Below are 23,989 nucleotides of genomic sequence, written 5' to 3'. Positions count from 1 at the left end.
TTATATTGAATGAATGGCTACTCTATACCTATAGGCTCGTCATAGTTTTGATTTTCAATAAAAAAGTTAAAAAATGTATATTTTGTGTTGTTTTTTGTAGAAAAATATTTTGGCGACAATTTGATCCCCGCTCCTTGTAATACAATGTTTACTTATAACATTAAACATTATAAAAAGTGTTATTAAATAATTGAACTTTAAAAAATCCCTAATAAACTATGGACACCTCTGGTAGTTAATCATTAATTAATTACCTTCTAAAGGTTGATAAGTTACTGAAGTTGTCGTGGCGTTGAAAGTATTAAGGGTTAACGTGGAGGAATTTGACGAGACAGGCACTGCTTCCACCTCCTTTTTGTCTTCTTTCTCACTAGAAAATAAAGAGTACATTATACAATAGGTTTTAAAAGGTCATAACCTATTTACATACATATTAGTTACATAGGTACATGTGTTGGTAATGCTTGAACAATAAGAACCTAATGTATTTTTAGAAAAAAAAAAAAATATTTTGTAGGTGATTGTAATGCCCTAGAGCATAGAAAAATTATGAAATACGACTTACTAATATTAAAGAAGAACCCCATGGACCACACTCGAAGTCCCTTTTTCTTCCCTCTTTTATATGCATAATCTTTAAAGCAACCCAAGAATGAAAAATAAAGAAGAGTGCTTTGGAATATATTATATGTATACAAGGGGGAAGGGTAGGTATTAGTGTTGCAACACAGTTTGAGAGCGAATTTATTTTTGGTTCGGTTTCATGTCCTTACCTTTATTTCATCTAGCAACCTTCTGTATAGAAAATAAAACAAAAAAGGTCCAAAATCAGTGGTAGCACTTAAACAATTCTACTCAATTATCGTTAACTATCATAATACCTTCCACTAAAGACGTAATGCTTAATGGAGTAATGGGTGGTCCATTGAAATTTGAACATTTACTAATTCAATAATTAACCAAGGTTGAGCGATTGAAATTAATTTAGATTTCGATGCATTAAAGTATAAACAATTATACAAAAAATATGTGAGCTCACTAGCTAAAGCACTCTTGAACATGAATGGCGAATTAATTATCATTCGCGCACTACAACCAGTTGGGAGTCTCCAAGACCATTGTCCACGCCATTAGCAAGTACAGAACGTTGGAAATGAAGAATGGCTCTATCAAAAAGGCCCAACTGAACCTAGAGGAGTTATAAGAAAACAGTACACGCCAATCCCTTCAAGTCCATGAGGGTCCATCCAAAAGATCTTGGGGGTTTACTCTAGACTGTCCAGAAAGCTATAAAAAAAGTGTGTGGAAATAAACTTGTAAGAGTGGAGAAACCACTTTTGACACCAGCAATGAAAGGAACCCATTTCCGCCGTTGCAAGACTCTTTTGATTTCTTTTGAGCAATTTTTTGACACTTTTAGGCACCCTTTAGCCCTGATTCAATCCCCTCCATAACACATTTTGGGTGCATATTGAAGGGGAAATTTTCCTGGAGTGTCTGTTACTCAAACACCAAAGCCCTCAAAGTCATTGTCAGCCAGGGTTGCGATGCCATGACCAAATACTACATCTAAATCTAGTGGCAGGCCTTCCACCAGCCCCTGGAGGCCATCATTATCGCTAATGCATGCTACTTGTATTTATAGTATTAATTAATTATGTTACAATTATATTGTTAATTAATAAATTATACCTCATAGAAGTTTCAAATTCAAAATGTTCATAATTTAATGGACCACTTGGTAAAGGTCCTCCAAAGCAGGAACAGGTTTTTCTAATAGATAATCTGAACATAATTTATTATTTAACTCTTGAGAACATCTAAGTATAAAGCAATAACAAGTTTGTTTGCATATGAAAGGCGTAAATTAACAATAAGGAATTGTTATAAAGTTTTAAGTAACATCATGTTGTATCAGTCCATATTTATTTGGTGCAGTACAATACAGTCTGGTCCTATCAGTCCTAATAAATATAAATAAAAAATAAAGTTGGGTGACGTAATCAAGGACCGAATTTTATCCGTTTTAGGGGTTATGTCCAGAACTGAACTGCACTTGCCAGAGTTGAATCCTTTACAATATTTTGTCGTCTGAGGGAATGTTGAATGGATTTCCAATTAATGTCCTTGTGGCGTTCAGTGACCAACCCCTATTTATTCCTTTTTTGTAATTTTTATCGAGACTTCCTTTTCCCTTTCGTTCAAAGAAGAACCACATTTTTCGTTCGTGATAATAAATCAATTAATATTTTTATAACCTGGATCTCATCTATTCCTTCGAATTAATTATTAGTTACGGACTCGTACACGTGGAATTACTATTATACCTTATATACTCAAAAACCCATATTGGTGGCAGCGGAAAACAGGTTGTAAAAATTATATTATTATGAAGGAAGTAACAGAGGAAAAGCGTGGAGATAATTCAATTTCTAAAGTCGCTATCAGGACTCCCGATTTTAGTATCGAGGATCCTTCTTTTTTTTTCGACATCTTGGAATCTCAATTTATATTAAATAATATCACTGTTGACTCGACAAAATTTTTATACGCAATAACAGGACTCCCTCACAGCGTGGCACGAAAAGTCGGGAAAGAAACAAGAACATCCAACTCCTATGACAAGTTGAAAACCGAAATTCTTGACATTTTTGAAAAGTCTAAAAGTCAACTTTTCGACGAATTAATTGGAAGCACGATGATGATTGGAAACCCGTCAGAATATCTTAAATCTCTAAGCGAAACAGCTCAGAAGATTTCTATTCCTGAAGATATGGTAAAGCATAAATTTTTAAACGCCGCTCATCCAGAAATTTTGCCTGTTTTGGTCTCAAGATCTGAAGATTCTTTGGAACAGTTAGGCAAATTGGCTGATCAATTGCATGAAATGATTAATATTAAATCAGTTAACCGGGTGATTTCACACTCATCACCTACTTCAGATAGAGATAATAATCGAGAATTCAAATCTTTGACTCTGACTCCATATTATCCAGATCAACGTCCTAAAGTATGTAGAGCACATCTCTTTTATGGACATGCTGCACGCTCTTGTAAGAAATGGTGCATATTTCCAAAATCAAGATCGAATTTAAATATAGAGCCTTCATCACGCCCTTCTTCTCCTATTCGTTCGGAAAACAGGAAAGGCAAGTGAGTTTAGCGGCGAACTCCTTGCCCTTTATCAAAGTCGCAGCTCAAATCAATAATTTGGTAAAGGTGGAAATTTTAATCGATACAGGGGCTACAATATCACTATTACCAATTTCAAAAGTTTTGATTACTTCTCTCAATCCGTCACCTGTAAAGCTTGTCGCGGCTAATGGAAAAATAATTCAAGTATTTGGAGAGTTAACTTGTGTAATTGGAATTAAAACATTACGCAGGAATTATCCATGGACTTTTGTTGTAGCTGATGTAACTAATCCTATAATAGGAATTGATTTTCTTCACCATTACGAATTTGTGATTGACTGCAAAAATGGAACTTTGTCCGACCCTAAAACTGGTAACTTAACTGCAGGTATTCTCTTATCAAAGAATGGCATATTTGCTATCAATCAAACGTTTGGAACATCTGAGTCTTGTATTAAAAATATTTTTATGAAATATCCTTATTTAACAGTATCTCGTCCTAATAACGCCCCGATCGATATTCCTCCGGACGTACATCATCGGATAGATACTGGAAGTTCTCCTTCATGTACATTCAAATTTCGTCGTCTTTCTCCTGAAAAGACAAGGATTTGTCAGGAGAAATTAAACTCTCTTCTTGAAGCTGGAATTATTCGACCCTCTAGTTCGTCTTGGGCAACACCTTTACATTTTGTGAAGAAGAAACAACCAGGAGAGTGGAGAATGGTCGGAGATTACCGAGCTTTAAATGCTAAAACAATTCCTGATAAATATCCACTTCCTCATATGAATGATATTGCTACTCGTCTTCATGGCTCAAAAATATTCAGTAAAATCGACCTTTGTCAAGCCTATTACAATATTCCTGTCAATGAAGAAGATAAACTCAAAACGGCTATTACAACTCCTTTTGGTTTGTATGAATTTAATTATATGCCTTTTGGTTTGAGAAATGCAGGATCTTCGTTTCAAAGATTTATGAATAAAATTTTGGGCAAATTCACATTTACATTCACTTATTTAGATGATATTTTGATATTTAGTACAACTAAAGAAGAACATTTACAACATGTAGAAACTGTCCTCAAGACTTTAAATCAATTTAAACTGCGTGTTTCGGAAGATAAATGTGAATTTTTAAAAGAAAATATTGATTTTCTTGGAGTCACAATAACTCCAGATGGAATTATACCATGTAAAAATAAGTTGTCAGTTATCAAAGCATTCAAGAAACCAGTATCCCCTTCAGAATTGAGGCGATTCTTAGGAATGATTGGATTTTATAGGCATCTTATACCCAATTTTGCTAATTTAGTTTTACCTTTAACAGAATTAATACGTTTATCAGATGTTAAAATGGATTTAGTTTGGACTCAGAAAGAAATATCATCGTTTGAGGATATGAAAAACACTTTGGATAATATTTGTTGTTTACCTTTTCTAAACCCAAAGTGTAATATATTTCATTTAATTACAGACGCTTCAAATCATGCAGTGGGAGCCGTTCTTCATCAAATTGTAGATGACAAGCCATCTCCCATTGGATTTTTCTCTAAGAAGATAAGTCAAGCTCAACTTAAATATTCAACCTTCGATCGCGAGTTATTAGGAGCCTATTTATCTGTATTACATTTCAAGTACTTAATTGAAGGTCAAAATGTGACAATTTTTACTGACCATAAACCTCTTGAATCAGCATTTAAAAGCCAAAAATTAGCCAAGTCAGATCGTCAACAACGTTATTTGTCATTAATTACCGAATTCGTCCAGGACATTCAATATATCAGAGGTAAAGACAATATAGTCGCTGACTATTTATCACGTCCAATCGCAAGTGTAGAACAAATTCCTGTATCTATTGATTTACCTAGAATTTCAAATGCTCAAACCATCGCTTTATCAGAAGAAGAAGAGTTTGTAAAATATTATGATGAGTTTAAACATCAATTTAAAAAAATAAAAATTTCAGATGGGATGGAATTAATTTGCGAAATATCAACTCCCTCTCCTCGTCCTTATGTTCCAGCTTCGCTTCATAAGGATATTTTTGGTTGGTTTCACAATTTATCACATCCAAGTGGAAAATCAACAGCATTGATTATTAAGTCGCGTTATTTTTGGCCATCTATGGATAAGGAAATAAAAGCATGGGCGGCGGATTGTGTGAATTGTCAAAAGTCGAAAGTGGGTCGTCATATAAAGACTGATATTCAACCATTTTATGCCGGTGGTAGATTTCAAACTATTCATTTGGATATTGTGGGTCCTCTACCACCTGTAGAAATTCCGGGACAATCTTCGCTTTTACCGTATAGGTACATACTAACATGTATTGACAGAGCTTCTCGATGGATTGAAGTTTGTCCATTGACTGATATAACTGCCTCTGCTATTGCAAATGCTTTTATATACGTATGGATTTCTCGATTTGGAGTACCATTATATGTAATTACTGATCGTGGTAAACAGTTTGAGTCTGAATTGTTCCATCAACTATCACTTATGGTTGGTTTTCATAGACTACGTACGACGTCGTACCATCCCCAAACTAATGGAATGATAGAAAGAGTGCATAGGGTCATAAAGTCTGCATTGAAAGCTAAAAACACTAAATGGTATTTTGCTTTGCCTATTGTGATTCTTGGTCTCAGGATGATCCCTTCAGCAAATTCAATACCACCGTTTACTGCTTTGACTGGTTCGGAAATTATGATACCTAGTAATTTCGTTGATGATAAAAAAGTTTACCTAATATTGTGGACCATGAATATATAACAAATTTAAAAGTGTATTTTAATAATTTGGATTTTGGAATTCTTTCAGGTGGTACAAATCATTCCTCAAAGTTATCATATGTTCCAAAAGATATTCTAACTACCGAATATGTATGGATTCGTGTAGATCGTGTCAAAGGTCCCTTAGAAGCCCCTTACACCGGTCCAGCGAAAGTCATATCCAGAAATAGTCATACGTTCAGAGTTGAATATTTATCTGGAAAACAAGACGTAGTATCCATAGAAAGACTTAAGCCAGCAAAATATGCTCCAGATCCATCCATATTCAACAATTCATCTACTAAAAAGTATAAAAGAACGAAACCATCGATACCCAGAAGAACAGAATCCAATACCAAAGATCAAAATAAGGTTCCAACGATCACAACAAGATCTGGTCGTAGGGTTAAATTTGCTCAATATAATAATATGTGTTAATTGTAATTATTGTACTTATTACTCCGTAATTTTAGGGGGGAACTCTTGTGGCGTTCAGTGACCAACCCCTATTTATTCCTTTTTGTTATTTTTATCGAGACTTCCTTTTTCCTTTCGTTCAAAGAAGAACCACATTTTTCGTTCGTGATAATAAATCAATTAATATTTTTATAACCTGGATCTCATCTATTCCTTCGAATTAATTATTAGTTACGGACTCGTACACGTGGAATTACTATTATACCTTATATAAAAATTAAGTACTGGTGTGACGATGCCCCGTCTTACTACCCGATCCAAGGTCTGTCTTACATGATGTTGCAGATCCAAGGGAAGACTTTAGTATGCAGAACACTGATGTAGACTTGGGCGTTGACCTTAAGGCCCTGCGTCAATATGAAGGGTACAATAACAAGACCTTCGATGCTAACAAAGCCCAAACCCATAATCTGCTTAAGTTCTTGGCCTTCATGATTCTAGGGGCGTTATTAGGACTTTTTGCAAACCATCTATTGTTTGTCGAGTTACTGGATTTAACAAAAAAAAATCAACAATTAAGAACCAGAAAAAATCTTTCATGTAAGGCTTCCGTTTTAGATTAATAAAAGCGGACATTCTGGTGACCTTTTAAAGCTTAATTGGCAGGGTTAGAAGTTCTCCCTTGCAAAGTGTAAAGCTGTGATGCCGTATGGTTTAATTGATAACACGATGGACAGTTTAACAGATGCTGTGTTTATGTTGTCAGCGATTGCAATTACCAATTGACCGATTTGGCCCTTTCCGCATCACAAGGCTTCCTGTAAATTATTGTCCGTGGATACTCACTATCAAGTTTTTATACGTTCTCTGACTATTTGGACCAATCGAGTAGTGAGCGTGTCCGCTTTAGTCTATATTACTATTTAGATTGCAAAAAAGTGCACAATGTTTTTGTTCCTGATTAAAAGAAGAAGAGGGTATGTTGCAGTAAGGAAGATTACTGAGCCACTGACGTAGTAGTGTGACATCCGTACTGGTCTTACTCTCCATTAGTGTGTGTTTGTATTAAAATATTTCGTAGGGGGATGGGATGAGGCAAGATAAAATTGGGAACACTTAAAAGAACTACTTTTTACATGACCGGTCGGGACCGAAGTTTGACCTAATTAGCGCTCTTCGTTTGGATTTCCCATACCAAACCGCAACACTAGTGGATATGGCAATCATCTAAAAATGTTTTTTAAATGCTTTTTAATTACTTTTTTGCAAAATTATGGTGAGAAAAAAGTAAGGTACGAAATAATATACTTATAGAACTATCTATTACAATAGTCAATGACGCATATTCAAAAAAATGTGTCCCTATTTATCCTTTCTTTCCCACTGTTCTACATATGAATGAATGGGGAATCAGGGGTTTATGTGATACAAAGTTTTGACAGATAGCTGTAGGTAGAGTTATTTATTGTTCTTTGAAAGTTTATATCGTACATATTCTGATGTTATAAATTATGTTTAGAGTCGTTCAAAGGGAAAATGAAAAAGTTATTTTTTTTTTACCACATAGGATAACTACCTTGGGTAGGTTATATGTGTATATCTTTCACACATAGGTGGAAATGTAATACATGATCAAGATCGTGAGGGACCCGATAGTAGGATATGTTTGAAGATATTGTTTCAGATGTTATTAATCATCAAATGATCGTGGTGTTATATCGTTACATGAGCAAACTAAAAAAGTATACAGGGGGGATTTGAAAATCGGAAAAAGGTTAAGCCATCAAGATCTTACGTAGCCCCAGATATTTCTCCATGAAAGTGTGCTAATCAGATTCAGCTGACCAAACTTTATGAACATAAATACTTTTCCTTAATGTGTACTCCAAATACGAACGCCATGTGGCCAGTATTATTTACCTCTGTGTCAATTGCATGCCCAAGGAGGCAAATAACTACATAGATCACGTTGATAAAGAACTTAAATTGATGGTAACAGACAATTTTATTTTAGAATGTTGATTGCCCATATCGGGTAGTTGCAGAAGGATTTATTCTGAAAAAACCAACATGTTTTTAACAAAAGTAATGTGAGATCTAAGCTCACCGGATTTGAACTGTTGGGGCTTTCATTCTCGACAGGGATTTTCTTAGCAAGGCCTGTGCCAGGTTCAGGGCCAGGTTGGAGAATGCTGGTTGAAGTTTGAGTGATTGACTTACCTCTAGACCCTGTCCTGTAAGAGCAAAGAAATTGTTAATGTACGAATTAATTTCGTGAAATAAATATTAATATATATATATATATCGGTAAGATAAGGCTTGGAAATAATGGAATTTCACTTATTTTCTATTTCCTATGACTTTATGATCAGGTAGCTCAATAATTAGGATATTAAAAAAAAATAAGGTTCACAAATAAACATTTATTTGTAAAAAATAAAAGTTTTTTGTTGCAATTTTAGCTTCATCATAAATCCTCCCATTGCCACTATAACTACTTTACAGACTTTTGGTATTCTGGCTGTTAGTTTTTCCAGATAGGTAGGTGTGATATCATTTCAAGCATTTTTCAAAATGTTTTGCAACTCATGGATACTTGTGGGGAACTTTTCCCGGTGTTCCTAAAATAGCTCTATTGGGTTCCAATCAGGAGATTGAGCTGGGCATTGCATAATAGATAAGGTGTCAGAGGTTTCTTTCTCTTCCTAAAAAGTTTCTGTAGATCTTGGCTGTAAGACTTATTTCTTTGTCTTGTTGAAAAAAATACTTCCTTCCAAATAATCTCTCTCCAGAAGGAATGGCTTGTGTCCTCAGGATAGAATGATAACCATTCTGAAGGAATTAACTACCAATCTCTCATACTTGACAGAGAGAAACATTACATATGTGGTGTCACAGTGACATTTCTCTCAACTTTGTCCAACATTACATAGTCGAAAGACAAAAGGTCAGGTGTTGAAGCAGGCCACATTTTCTATTTCCAGAATCCTGCCAAGTTTTATTGTATCTATTTTAGACCAATAAGCTTCTGCGTGATGGAGCAACATGTTATTGCCTATCGTAATTGCATTCTGGGTAGTTTTTGTACATCCAATTCTAAATCAACTTCTTCATTATGTTCAGGTAGGAATATTTGTAGGCCTTTTTCAAACCAATGAGGTCAATACTGATTACATGTATACCACCGCCAGTCTTCCTGTTAAAGTATTTTCCACCCTTTTTAAGATTTTTGACAGTAGCCACAAGCTTATTGGAGTAGGGAATGTCTATTGCAAATGTCTCTAGTTGAGAGCTGTGCGTCGAGAAGATCTGACACTCGCTGTCTCTTTGACTCCATCTTTCTTCTTTTCTTTCCCACACTATATGTAATTTTGGGGAAGTAACACACATAAATATAGAAGGGTATTCCTTTTAAAGCTATATTTTTTGGGCCCATAATGTGTATAATTTTGAATTTACAAATAATAAAATATATTAAACAATATTATCATTCAACAAGATAGTTGAAAGAATATTAATATGGAAGACAAAGAAACCAACCCAAAAATAACTCAGGCAACCCCTTTATTTCGTATTCACAGAAGGGGATTCGTTATAGGTTGCCCTAGATTTACATCAAAAATTTGAAGAAATCGAAGAATGAATGTTTTTTTCTGCATAGAAGCTGTAAAATATTCATTCCACTGTTTTTTGATTATGATTGAGTGAGGACTGAGGCGTATAATAGTTGTAAGAATAGTGTAATTCGTAGCTGTTATTTTATGTAATACACGCAACCTCAATGAAACTGATGGTTACTAATTTGATTCCACAAATTAGCATATGCATAAGGATGCATACTTTTAGACAGTTTATTCAAAAATTATTATTTGATATCTGGACTTGTAAGAATAAAAAATTTATAATGGTTGTAGGCCAAATTAATGTCGTTAAGATTATTTTAAAAATATTTTTTTTTTTTTTTCTCAATGTTATATATAAGTATTTTGTTCATTTTAATTTATGAGTGTAAAATGGATAGAACAGTTAAATGAAAATGACGTATTTTAAAAAAAATGTCAAGTGTTTTTTTGGCGTTTATTTTTACCAATTTGAATCACAAAAAAAAATCTTATCAAGCAGAGATTTAAAACGAGAAATCACAATGTATATTATGTAGTAAATCGAACTGGACCAGCCTCAAAGATGTGTAATTTATTCTATCCCAAACTCGACTCGAAAAAAACTCAACCAAACTCAAAACTTTGCCTCAAATCCAACACTAATATGCATTTTTCTATACCAGCATACACTGACTATATCGTTTATTAATAGCACATAATATCAAAGCCTCAGTTTGCAACAAAAATTAAAAACTGTCATCAATGTTTTGATTTATGGCATCTTTGCTCTCTGGGATACCACTTTCCAGTACGCTTATGCTCGTATCTACATATATACATAGGTATAAAGTTATCAATATACGTAATCAAAATTATTAAGATATATTTTGTATGTAAATTAAACAAACACTTTTGAGTATGAGACAGGTATAAGTGGTGGGTTGAAGACAAGAGAACAGTCAGATACTGCTATGATTTTTAGTGGATCGAACTAAATTCGTCCTTAAAAGAAGTTGCTCTACACTGGTCAAATATAAAAATTCTGTCATGGCCGATTTTATAGATGAATTATCTATGAAGTCATGTGTGTTTCAAAAACATCGAACAACGATATGATAGTAAATGTTCTTTGAGGATCTGCGCGTCGTTCCCTTTATTGTATCATGCAACTTTTACTCTGAAGAGAAACTGAAATCCTTGATAGTTTTTTATTCCATAGTTCATTATACTATAACTAAGTAATATTTCATTAATGGTATAGCTTTAAACTTTTATTTGTATAACATTTTCTATGAAATTTTCTTCATAGATATGATAAGATTACCAAATATATATTTATATACGAGGAGGAATCAACAAGAAATTATATTATTGTCCTTTTGGAAACGGAGAATAAGTGTAGAACAACTTATTACTTCGTTTATTTGCCAAGAAGAATAAATTACAACATAGTCATGACTTATCAAGTGAGTCGAGGGAATCAATATCGGTGTAAAGCCGTGTCTTTCATTGCGGTATGGACCGAAATATTGGTCCAAATCGGTCTATAAAAAAATCACTTAATACCAAACTGGACCATATGGAGTGACCTAACAATGGAGTTCAATGTTCGTGGGTTCGAAACTCGCACATTTCTTGAATAGAAAATGGAGTAATTGTAATGCTATGACGTTTACATATTCTTAATCAGTGTAATTCAATCGGACCCATCAAAGGAACCTATAAAAGCACGCAAAAAACTGAAGACCGAAATGGAAAAAAAAAAGAAAAATTGTAATGGACCTTGTCTCAACAGAAGTACGTATTTACTTGTATATTTGATCATTCTTTAATCATACAATCCCTTTACCAATCCTATTTTTTTAATTAGCAAATCCTTCTGCGTAGGAGTTGCGAAATGACCGTAAAATCCTAGCATTTATTTTTGATATCTGGATCTACATACCTTGTTCATGTCAAACACTAATTAAGAAAATTTGAGATGCGTGATTCCTACTCTTGAAGGATATATTTCATTTGTTAAGAAATAGTGCAGTCTCTTCTCTATTTATAAAATTTTAATAGAAATACATAACTCACTATTTATAAAATGACTTTGCAAAATATTTATTGCAGAAAATGTGGACGATTGACCGGGTTTTTTTCTAACCACTGAGAGATTTAAGAATATGTACATAAATATATTAAGGACGAAATATTGTTATGTTACAAAATGGCAATTTACAGTAGAAAAAAAACTTACAGGAGGTGTGCATGTAACTCTATAATTTCTTTGGAGATCCTCATATAAATGTTGGATTTTCATTACTTCAATGGGTGGGGGGGGGGAATCTATTTGCCACCAATTATATAAAGTGTAAATAATTTTTTTATCTTTCACCCAGTCTAAAAAAAGTTCAATACGTTACTTCATTTAATAGCACTATTTGCTAGAAAATATAAAAGGTATAATGGGCAATTTAAAAAGTTCACTGTATTTTATGTTTTTTACATTTTAAAAAAATCAGTTGATGCGAAATAAATAAATTCTTACCCGACATTAGCACATTCATTTTTTATTACTACATAATATGAAAGTAAATTGTTTAGTTGTTGTATTTTTGTAGGTATTAAAAAGCAAAATCCTTTGCATAGTAATATACTCTGTAATTTCAGAAAATTTTATTCAATTATCTTGATGTTTAAGAAAGTTGTGTTGTTTTATTAAAGCATGATATTAGATCACAGATTTTGGTGTAGAATATAACATAAACAGTGGAAACAAAGAGACGAAATTCCGATGAAAACTTCCTTAATATTGAAGCTAGATACATGATTTTGGTATCAAAATGTATTTTCACGGTCATCTATTAAATAAAGCAGGTTTGGATGTAAAATATTGAATTTAAAGTTTTCTTGTAACATACCTAACAAAAAAAGCATTCAATCCTTTGGCGATTTTTTAAGTTTGATTGCTAATAGGATTTATATCCACTGGATCTGAACACAGGATTTCCTAATTTTACACATGTATTCTATGCATATAATGCTAGAAACATATGAGGGGAGGCTCAAGCCCGCCCGCTAACAATGGGGAGAATATTTTTTTTTTTAAACAAGACTTATTTATTAGATTCAAATAGTCAATTGTATACCTATATCTCAAAAAGAGGCCTGTGATCGGCTTCATATTGGAGTGAGATAATTTAATAAGAACTGTGGTTTATGAATTTCACCGGCCTTATTTTTTTATATATATGTAGGTATATGTCTAACTATTTCAATCTAAAAAATATTCTTTCTACTCTTTGTAGTTCATATTTTTTTTACAACTCTAGTCCTAATTAATAACTCAACAAAGCAATCAGCAGTATTTTTGTTTTTTTACTTTTATGAAAATAAGCACTAACCGTTACTTTATACTTGTTTTTTATCTCACCAAGAATAATGATAAAATCTTTGGAATATAAAACCAAGTTCAGATTGCAAAATGCCAAAAATCTTACACGCTAGAAAATGCTTAGAATTTTACAACAACTCTTATAATGTATATTCATTTTATTGATTATAAATAAATACTGAGACTCTATATATTTCTAACTATACATATAAATAAATATATATTTTATGTCAAATTGCAAAAAGAAATTAAATTTAACAAATGTATGAGCAATACAAATGTTATAGATTAAATTTAGAAAGCAAAAAGACATGCATACAAAGATATTAGTGTTCAAACTCGAACCAAATTGATTTTTTGTTCGGTTTTGTGTTTTTCTAGATCGATTTTAAGCAATATTTTGGTGCAACCCGAGATCTCAGATCATACAGCAAAATTCAATTGTTCTCAAAACATGGACCCATTTCTTCAATCTTAATCTATGAATATATCGATTTCCTCCGTTATTCTGATGTATGTAACACTGAACTTCATATGACGTTATTGTAGGTAGATGCTCACGATTGAAAGAAAAAAACCCGAATGATGTAATAAATAATTGATCAATTGAATGGGTCTGGACAAAATTCTAAATGAGACCAATTCACAGTCAATGTTTCTTTGGGTTTGATATAGACATAATTTCATTTCGAGACCGATCAAGAGCAAATCTTCTCCCGATATCATATATTTTATATATTAACTCCTAAATAAGTTAAGAAAATCGGTTCTTTTAGCTTGTGTGTTTATTTGGAGTTGATAAACTAAAGAGTACATTTTCTTGTCCTGTGCAGTTCTCATTATTATTTAATTTCGAAGGAGAGAACTTTCAATTATATTCAAAAACCTGATTGAACATTAACTTGTGCTACTTAAGGAAGATTTGTAGGGGAATTAAAATTGTAAGTTCATGTTGGACTCAGAGAAGAATTAAGGATCGACATCAAATGAATTATTTCCTATTTCTTTCCCTGCTTCATTTTCCTCCTTCTCACAGCTGTTTGTAATGGATATTATGAAACGTCATGACAGCTTCGCTTCTCTACTCCAAAATATTATTTTAAATTGTCTGTGTAACATTATTGATTTTCAGTTTCCTTTTGTTTTAACATACCCAAAATGGACTCTATTTTCATAATATATATAAACATGTACAAACACAATAAATGTGGTCACCCAGATTAACTGTAAATATTATATTTCTATAATAAAATTCTAAATTATGATATACAGTTTCCTACCCTCCAATTTCGAAAATACATTTTTGATTTTTTTCTTTGTAAAGGGATACAGATTGAGTTTTTTTTTGAGATCTGTACAGACAAAACTTTTTTTTTGAGGATCAAATTTGTTCGTTCAATAAAAAATCATAACGGTTTCAAACTGGTCTTATACTTTCAGACGGAAGCCTAACACTAATACAAACATAAAATAAAATCGAAACATGCGTTTCTTTTCATAGAAAATATAAGTTTTGAAAAAGCTTTTATCTCTCACATTTCTTAAGTTTCTTTAGAAGTGGAATAGTGGCGAATGAGTTGAGAGGAATTGGATTAGAAAGGCATTACATCATCATTATGTAACCCACCTTTCTTTTAAATTAAGCGTCTACCTTTTTTATCGACTCTACATATTGTTTGCCTGAAAATATTAGTTACAAGAATCATTATGTTTCTGAGAGAATTTTCTTTATGACAAAAAATAAATTGATATATTCATCCGACCAAATTGAAGAAGGTTTTCAAAGGAGAACAGCTTAGTTTTTGTGACGTTTTATTAAATCAACTGCAAGCAGGTATAAGAGAATAAACATAACCTCATCCAACTCCTTACAAAAAACTTGTACGATTTTTACAGAGATTTTTTCCAAAAAAGAACAATAATCTTTTATTAATACAAGAAAAAAAAAAATAACCATGCATATTCCTCAGTTCAATACCAAATTTTGACAACAAACAATATTTTTTTATAAAAAACAGTTGTATTTTCGACAATTTTGAATACAATATTTTAGTCAGCTGATGTTCTAATACCCCTACATATCTTCCGTTATAGTCACAAGCCTGATCATACCTAAGATTAAATTTATAACCTGTACCAAAAAAACTGTTAAATATACTCAAATTGTATCAAAATTTACAACAATGTTCTTTTTGTTCACAAAAAATATTTACAAGCTGAATGCTAGAGCAGTTTAGAAAGGGATGTATCAAAAGAGGACTCATGGTTATTGTTGTTAAAGCATAGCCAGTTTGTCAAAGCTAAATGTATAAATGAGCTCATAAAGGATTGTTGACTTTTTTCAGTTTACGAAAGTAGTGTTTCTCAACCTTATTAACAAGTATACATTCCTCTCACAATACAATTATTAATTACTAGTGGTGATACCTGGCATTGCCTGGGGTAATTAGGCATTGGTAATAAGGTATATTTTGCTTTAATCATATAGAAAATAACTCCCCCTCCCCCCCCAAAAAAAGAAGTCCTGAAATGTTATTCTCCATTTTTTCAGGAGCACACTCACATGGAAGCATTCAATACTTATAAAAATTAATAGGACGTATTCTCTTCTCATAAATGAAGGTATAATAATTAAAGTTTGAGGAAAAAAAGAACCCATAAATGTTTTTTATTGCAACATAGCCAAAAAACACCTTTTAATATATTATTTAACAAAAATGTGTCAAATTGCAACTTTTTTGAAACAACCCTACTCGTAAGTGTAAACATAAATTAGTATTCTTTTGTTCAGCAATTACGCTACGTCGGTAATTATTCATTAGAAAAAATATCATAAGTGTTTTGTTTTTTTTTCATTTTATTACTTCTATGAAACCTTTTACATTAGACAGAAATGTTTACAAGGCAAAAAAAAAAAAAAAAGAAGACTAATATGATGTGATAACTGATGAGTTATTCAGTCTCTAAAGAGCTTACTAACAAATTCACGATGTGTCTTACAAAATGTCTGCGAGAATTAATTTACTTTTACATACAAGTGTTTATCTTATTTTCGAATCTAAACATTTACTGTAAATAATTGTTCTTTCTTAAATTAAAAATATATGTATGATATACATTATGGAGCACTATATACAGAGCACCCTGTATATACGCTTGATGCTACGTGCACAAACTTGCAATATTTTATTAATACGACCATATTGTTATTTTTTAGATCAAAATATGTATATGACATACATCAGGGAACATTGTACACAGTGCACCCTGTAAACGTTATACAGATAAAATTCCCTCTATCAATAAGACAGTCTTTTGTAAAGTTATTCAAATTAAGCCATTATACCAAAGCAACAATATTCCTTCATTATTGCAATAACCAAATCAAAGGATCAATACACATGTACATCCAAAATTAGTCAATTTATCTCATGACTAATGATGATGTGATAAAGATGAAATCTTTACAAATGTATCTTAGGTTTCCCCTCATTATCAAAATGGTATATCTAATGAAAAAATAATGAGGGAAAGAGAAACTCATTAGTTTTCTTGAGTGATTAAGCCACCTTATGTGGTTCATCATCATATCAAAAATTAATTAGTACAAGCTTATCCAATGTAAGATAGATCAAGTAAGGGGTAGAAAAGTTATGAATATACTAGTGTTGTGACTCGTTCCAACATCGATTTTTTTTTCTTTTTTGGTTCGGAATGAAGTGATTTTTTGTAGAAGAATATTTCGGTCAAGACCGCGATTTCAGACCATAGACTTAAATTTAAACATTTTAGCATGTTAGAACGATTTTTTCAGCCTCATTCGTTGAAGCTATTTTCTCTCCTAATCCGATTTGTGAGTTGTACAAATATTTGGTCAAGCTAGATATCTCCTTATTGATCAATTAATACAATGCATCAACAAAACATTCAAGGATACTTAAGGGTTAAGTGTACATTTAAAAAAAAGTTCATTTAGTGTATTGTTTTTGATGAAGCCATTTGTGTGTTACAGCGATCCTACGTTACTACGGCCAAGGTGAAAAGACAGAGGCCAGTACAAAAAAATTGTACTGTTTATGTGCCAAATATGTTCCAGCAATGTGTTGGTTTCAACGATTCCGTTCTAGTAATATAGAGGTCGAAAATGTCGATAAAATAATGTAAATTGTTGAGGTGGACTGGGATGTGAGCACTTATTCAATTACCCAGGAACTAAAAATTAGCCAAAGTATTGTTTGGAACTATCAAAATTGGATAATACTACAACCTATGTTAATTTTATTGTAATAATAAAGCGAGAAAACGATCGGAACTTTTTTCTTTATGATTTAGGTAACACATTAAACTTCATATATGTATGTTTAATGCTCACAATTTCAAAGCACATAATACGTTACCCATCATTTATCTACAGAGGGGACATCTAAACCTTGCAGTAGAATGACTCAATAAAGAATAAACAGGATTGGTATTAAATCAAGAAACTACAACTCAAAACCATTTTGTCATGATGACAGCTTGGAGCGAATCCAAATTTGGATGAGATGTCTGGCAGACATTCTTTCCAATGACATTTCAATCAGCAAAGTCTAGGGGTTTGAGATGAGGGATGAAGGAGTGTCAAATGTAGGCAAGCCAGTAAGTACTCACAGATATTGTTACCCCAGAAGTTTTGATTCTTCATGGCTAAAGGCACATTTCAATCAAAGTCAGAATGTCCTTGCTTTTTCTAAGCTGTTGTTCTGTTTCCTGAGGAGTGTGCATCCGGTTCCTAGTATATAGTATAGTATATAGTATAGAAAACTAGACATTTGCTTCTTCTCATACAAAACAGAGAGTAACCCCGATGATTTTCAAGGAGTTATAATTGTACTCAGAGTAGTATTGAGGATCAAAAGTGTAGTAATTCTAGCCAATGATCTTGTAGGTACGGAGTGGGACTTGTGTTGATTGCCTTTTTCTTACAAAAAATTTAATGATACGTCATGACAGAAAAACTGATCTCCTTTGAATCATTCTTCAAATTGTCAGGATGTTCATTTTCGGTTTCTTTTTACTTTTAAATTAAAAATTAAAGAAAACAGTCTAAGACCATTATGATTTTTAGTGTACCAAACTAATTTGGAATGGCCTTAAAGAAAAATTCGGTCTAAACCGGTCTTAAAAGAAAAATCGGTCTGCATGGGTCTCATTTAAAATTAGGTCAAGGGAAGTTCTATAGCTGAACTGTTGATGATGTCAGTTGTTGTACAATGTTGTGGACATTGTCCCTCAATAACATCATATGAAGTTAAGTGTCTTGCATAAATCGTATTGGTACAACTCATAAATCAGGATTGGGGGGAAAAATTGGTTCATAAATGGTGACCCAAAAAAATCGGTCCACAATTTGAAAACGATTAAATTTCGGTCAACAGTCTGATATTTTAGTCTGGATCTGACTATCGGTAAAATTCGGTCCAGAAAACAGCACTTCAGACCGAACCAAAAAACAAATCAATCTTTTACCGAGTCTTAACACTATTAGGTCTTTACCCTTTCAAACTACCATTCAGTTTCGAAAGCTGAACAAAAAACAACTTGTTTTTTTTTCTTTAATATTTATTATTCATACAAAGATAGGAGTACATGGTTATAAAGCATTTATTTCATGCTTTGATTCAAAGTGTGTAAAACACTGCAGGGTTTTTTTATTCCATGTAAAACAATGTTTGAAATGATCTTTTTTTTTTCTCTTATACATATATAAAAAAAAAATTAATTATGGCTCCAAATTGAATTTACATTTAGAGTAATCAAATGTACCAGGGTCTCATGGATAGATCTACCTTCATACATGGATACAGAAACTGAGGGAATTATTTAAAAGAACCTACTTTGTCTTAAAAGGTTAATTTATCATCCTTCTCTTGACGGATATTTCATAGCAATTACTCTCGTTTGTAACTCTACAATGATATGTAATGGCCAGGTAAGGTATCATGTGTTTTTAAATGAAGAGGAGGCCTTTATGACCTTTGAGAGCAGAGCAAACATTTATTTGATAATCAAATGTTTGTGAAAGAATTGTCCAAATAAATTAAAGGGTTCTGGGTAATTTTGTTTTTTATACATTTACTAAGTAGATTCAATTATATTCAAAACTCCATGGAACATGAAAATCCAGCATCTGAATGAGGATCTCCAAAAAATTGATAGAGCTCCACGCACACCTCTTGCTAGCTTTTTTTCCTAATGCAAAACAAGCTTCATCACAGCATTCTCAAAAGATTTAATATGTCTATTGGCAATGCTCTGTTGAGCAAAATGCAAGTCAAAATATCATGGATTCTTTATCTATATTCGTAACTGTTCATTTCCACTCATCAGATTTTGATGAAACATTCAAAAACGAAGCTTTATAGTCTGTAAATATAGATTCTAACATCCGAACGAAGTTATATTTAAATTGCCGTACATATATAAAACAATTTAATCTCACATTTTTATTTGTGCACTCTGTAGAAATGTCAATAAATTTTTAAAAACTTTTTGTAAATCATTTACAATGCAACAAATGAATAAAGTAAATTTATATATCTCATTAATTAACCATCTGTAAATGATTACTTAATGAAAAGGTAAAAAAAAACAAGCTTAAGCTGTATTTTACGTGACTGATAACTTTAACTTTGTAGCAAACATTTTCGCCGATAGGAAATTTAGCCAAATGACATATTTATAGCATGGATTTTTGTATTTAGTCTTTAATATACAGTCATTTCGATGCAAATAAGTTCACCTCTGGTAATTTCCCCGTTTACAAATTTTTTGACTAAAATATTCGCCGCCTTTTTACTTTTTCGGAGTATAGGTTTGACCTAAAGTCCTTACTTGATCTCAACTATAGATCTAAAGAAGAAAAAAAAGTAAAATAGTAAGGAAATAAAGAAGTGTTTATAAGGAGGAAAAAAGAAGAAGAGATCCGTGATTATAACCAAAACTGGGCAAGTTAATTGCAACTCAACTTAACTTAGTAATTCAACAGTTTATATAATCAATACTTTACTATTTATGTACGGATAATAAACGATATATATTTGATGGGACTGATGTTCATTAATAAGAATGAAAATAAATGAATAATGATTGTAGAAAAATAATAGTTTTTTAAAGGGTAAATTTTATTTATATAATTTTCTTTCTTAAAGAGAAGAAAATGATATAAAAAAGCATTCTTTAATAATTAATTATAAAGATTCTCATTAGATATATTAACATTTTCAACTAGATCGGATAAAGCAAATTTATTCCTCGTGTGGATGCAAACCTTTTGAATCCGAATAAAAGAAATGAAGGAGCGTTTTGAAAGCATTGCCGTGTCAACGGGGCATCAGAGTACACATTGTATAGTAATCAACATACTTTTACAAAGTGATGTGTGTTTGGGAAAACATGAAATTTAAATTTTACAAAGAAAACAAGTAAGTCCAGTAAGATTTATATTCCATAATGTGTTCGAAAGTTTGACTAGTGACGAGTTATGAAATACTTCCAATAAATACTCACCTTTTAGGTAGACTAACCGAGTTTGTAGTGTATCTTTTGATCATCTTAATAAAAATTAAGTATCAATTGACGAGCTTTGCTCGTTGGACATCCTTTTTAAAAACTATATACCTAAAGTTAGAGGTTACATATGTGTTAAAAGTAAATCCATTTTTTTCTCCAATAAATGGCTTAAGTAATGTGTATCTCGCGTTGTATCAGTGTGATTCGTTTACGCTAGATGGTGTTATGAAAATAACCTTTAAATAGTTTTTTGATAATTTCATACTGTATTGTTTGAGCGGTCGTCAAAGGTTTTTTTTTTTTTTTTTTTTTTTCAAATAAGAGGAAAACAAAAGCCAAGTGGCTGGAAATGTGAATAGAGTTTATTGTCCTGATACTATAACAGTGAATTAAGTGCAATTTTGGTCTCGTTGATAATGGTAATTTAATGTCGAAGATGCACTGGAAGGACTACTGTCTAAAATGTGTATAAAGTAATGGAAATCTACGAGCCTGACTATTATTATTTTTTTTTTAGCTAAATAATTTATTGATCTTTACCATATAAATTCACTATAAGAAACAATACAAGCATAAGGCAATGAGCAATAGTTTATTAAACCTATTTGTCAAATATTACTAGTTACTTTAGAGAATAAAATGATTTTCTGAAAAGAATATTTTCATAAAGAAAAGAACACGAACGAGTCTCGGATGATGAAGGTTGGCGCAATCAAGACAGCATCATAAGGAATGATTATACATATATATATATACATTCACTATGTAAGAAATTCGTGAGTCTCTCTTATGGTAAATAATAACAATAATAATTTATCACAATTATTTACAACACGCCCCAAAATCACGCTCAATATTTCTCTCATTAACTGAATACATACATAACTAACATAAGAAACTGCGGAAGCAATGGATATTATTGTAAGCAAATACAATTGAAGTTTAACTTGATTACTTGAGTGCATAAGTATAAACATTGTAGACTATCCCATTTTAGCCCTTAAATGATTTTTGCTGCGTAAATGCGACATAGCCAAAAAGCACGTTTTTATTTAATATTTAACTAAAATTTGGCAAATTGTTACTTTTTTTATATTTGAAACAACCCCATTGAATTCTCAACAGATATTTATATGATTTTGGATTAGCAATTACGCTAAGTGGGTAATTATTATTTAGTAATAAGAAGGAAAAAAATCAAAATATCATATTTTTTTTCTTTATTATATTACTTTTTGAAACATTTCACAGTAGAAAAATATATTTTCAAGAAAAAAAAAAAATTATATTAAGGTTAGAGTTAATAGTTATTGTTGTCGAGGACAATTAAAACACTACTTTTGGCAAAGTTTGAAGCCTCTCACGTATTTCAGATTGGTCTTAGGACTGCTTTTAATCAGGCGTTTTCTAAATGATCTGGCCTTTTTACCATTCAACGGTCCTAAAGACAGATAACTGGGTCCTTCAGTACAACAGACCTAGTTTTTTTATTTATTTCTTCACTCCTAAATAGAATTGTAGAACATTAAAACAAAGAAAATAATTAAGGATAGCTAGAACGTATATGACTTAAATATTATAAGTATATTATCATCCATTCTTTTCTTCATTTTGGCAAGACAAGTTTTAAGCATTATTGGGCCTAGCAACATCTTTTTATTTTCTTTAATCATAGTTATGATTTAAAAAATTAAAAATGAAGAAAAAAATGATAGCTGGAACTTAAATGTTTACAGAATTATAATTGTAAACCATTGTTGAACTCAGAGTAGAATGGAGTGAAATTGGAGGTTTTTTTGCCTATGACCTTTATTATTTCCATATTTCCCTTCTCCCTTGTCACAGCTGACTTTGACAAACGCTCAATGTTACTTTTTGTCGTTTATGAGCACATGCATTAGTTATTAATTAATACATAAATGTTCTTTTCTCAAGAATTAAACAATAATACTTTGGAATATAAAAAACCCGTTGACATTGCCAATTAGAAAAAGCCACTCCCATTTTCTAGTTCATATCGAGTCTTTGTCACAAATTAAATGTTGTAAACTATAGTTAAAACTATTGAGTATCAACAATCATCCCACAAATTGGAATGCAAAGCCTATAATGACTCACATATTTACATGAAAATCTTGAGCGATATGTGTACATGGAGTATAAAGATATGTTGGGATTTGTTCCTTTCCTTGTTTTCTGTTCAAGATTGGAATTAGCAATTTTAAGTATTCAGGGTGGAGATTTGAAATCCGGGAAGTTTAAGAGTAATGTATATTACAATTTATTTCAAAAGTAAATTCAGCACTTCAAAAATCTTTTTCTCTTACATGACAAGATCCATAGTGAATTCAATCATTCAACCCAACCACCTCCAGCTTCAACCACAGCCTACAACCTGGCCCTGACCTGGTACAACCCAAAGTAAGTCAAGAGTGTTATGTGCTAGTTTATTTAACACTCTCTCCAAGACACCCCACACATAAAAGTACATGGGGTCCAGATCCGGCGTAGTAGGAGCCCACATTTCCTTGGTCCAAAACATAAAAGTTTTAAAAATGTTATTTTTTCCAGAATAAATCTGGTTCTAATTACCCAAAACTGCTCCAATTTAAAACTCTGCCATGTCCCCATATCTTTTAACATCAATTTTAGCTATATAGCGTCACTAACTATGAAGGTATTTGTGTCTCATTGGGCGTGAGCCCGGCAGGGAGGCACACAATAATGACCGCATGGCGGTCGTACTCGGGAAACATCTCCAAAACTTTTAGTTTTCATATACAGTTTTGTCATCAAAATCTAATGAGCAAACAAATATATAAGCATAGATCACAGGGTTGCCAATATATTAATATCTAAGCTTGTTCCGAATTTAAAATGACCACCTTGTATATATTTAGCTATACAGTATAGTAGGTATATTCGGGCACTTTTTCATAACGAAGAAATACGATACTCAGTTGTTCGTGGATATTAGTTATTCTAATTTTTGGGGTTAACTTGGAAAAAAAGGTATTTAAGAGAATTTCCCGTAGGATTTAAGCTCTACAGACGTAGTTAGATCAAAAGAAGAAAATTCAATTATATAATATCTTTTATTATTAATAATAAATGGTATTGGTATGTTGTTG

At 32.0% G+C, this 23,989-nt stretch overlaps 1 long non-coding RNA gene across 1 annotated transcript in view; it reads right to left on the bottom strand.

Moving 5' to 3' along the window:
• Positions 1–288: 288 nt before the first annotated feature.
• Positions 289–23,989, bottom strand: part of LOC139904981 (uncharacterized) — a 146,928-nt gene continuing 123,227 nt past the window's right edge. The window contains exon 3 of the long non-coding RNA XR_011779345.1: positions 289–370. This is a non-coding gene — a long non-coding RNA (uncharacterized lncRNA). The remainder of the gene's footprint in view (positions 371–23,989) is intronic.

The sequence above is a fragment of the Lepeophtheirus salmonis genome, chromosome 3, assembly GCF_016086655.4.
Source record: "Lepeophtheirus salmonis chromosome 3, UVic_Lsal_1.4, whole genome shotgun sequence".
In the NCBI taxonomy this organism is placed as follows: domain Eukaryota; kingdom Metazoa; phylum Arthropoda; class Copepoda; order Siphonostomatoida; family Caligidae; genus Lepeophtheirus; species Lepeophtheirus salmonis.
The sequence above is the reverse complement of the archived record's forward strand: the minus strand, read 5'-3'. Positions and strand labels throughout refer to the sequence as shown.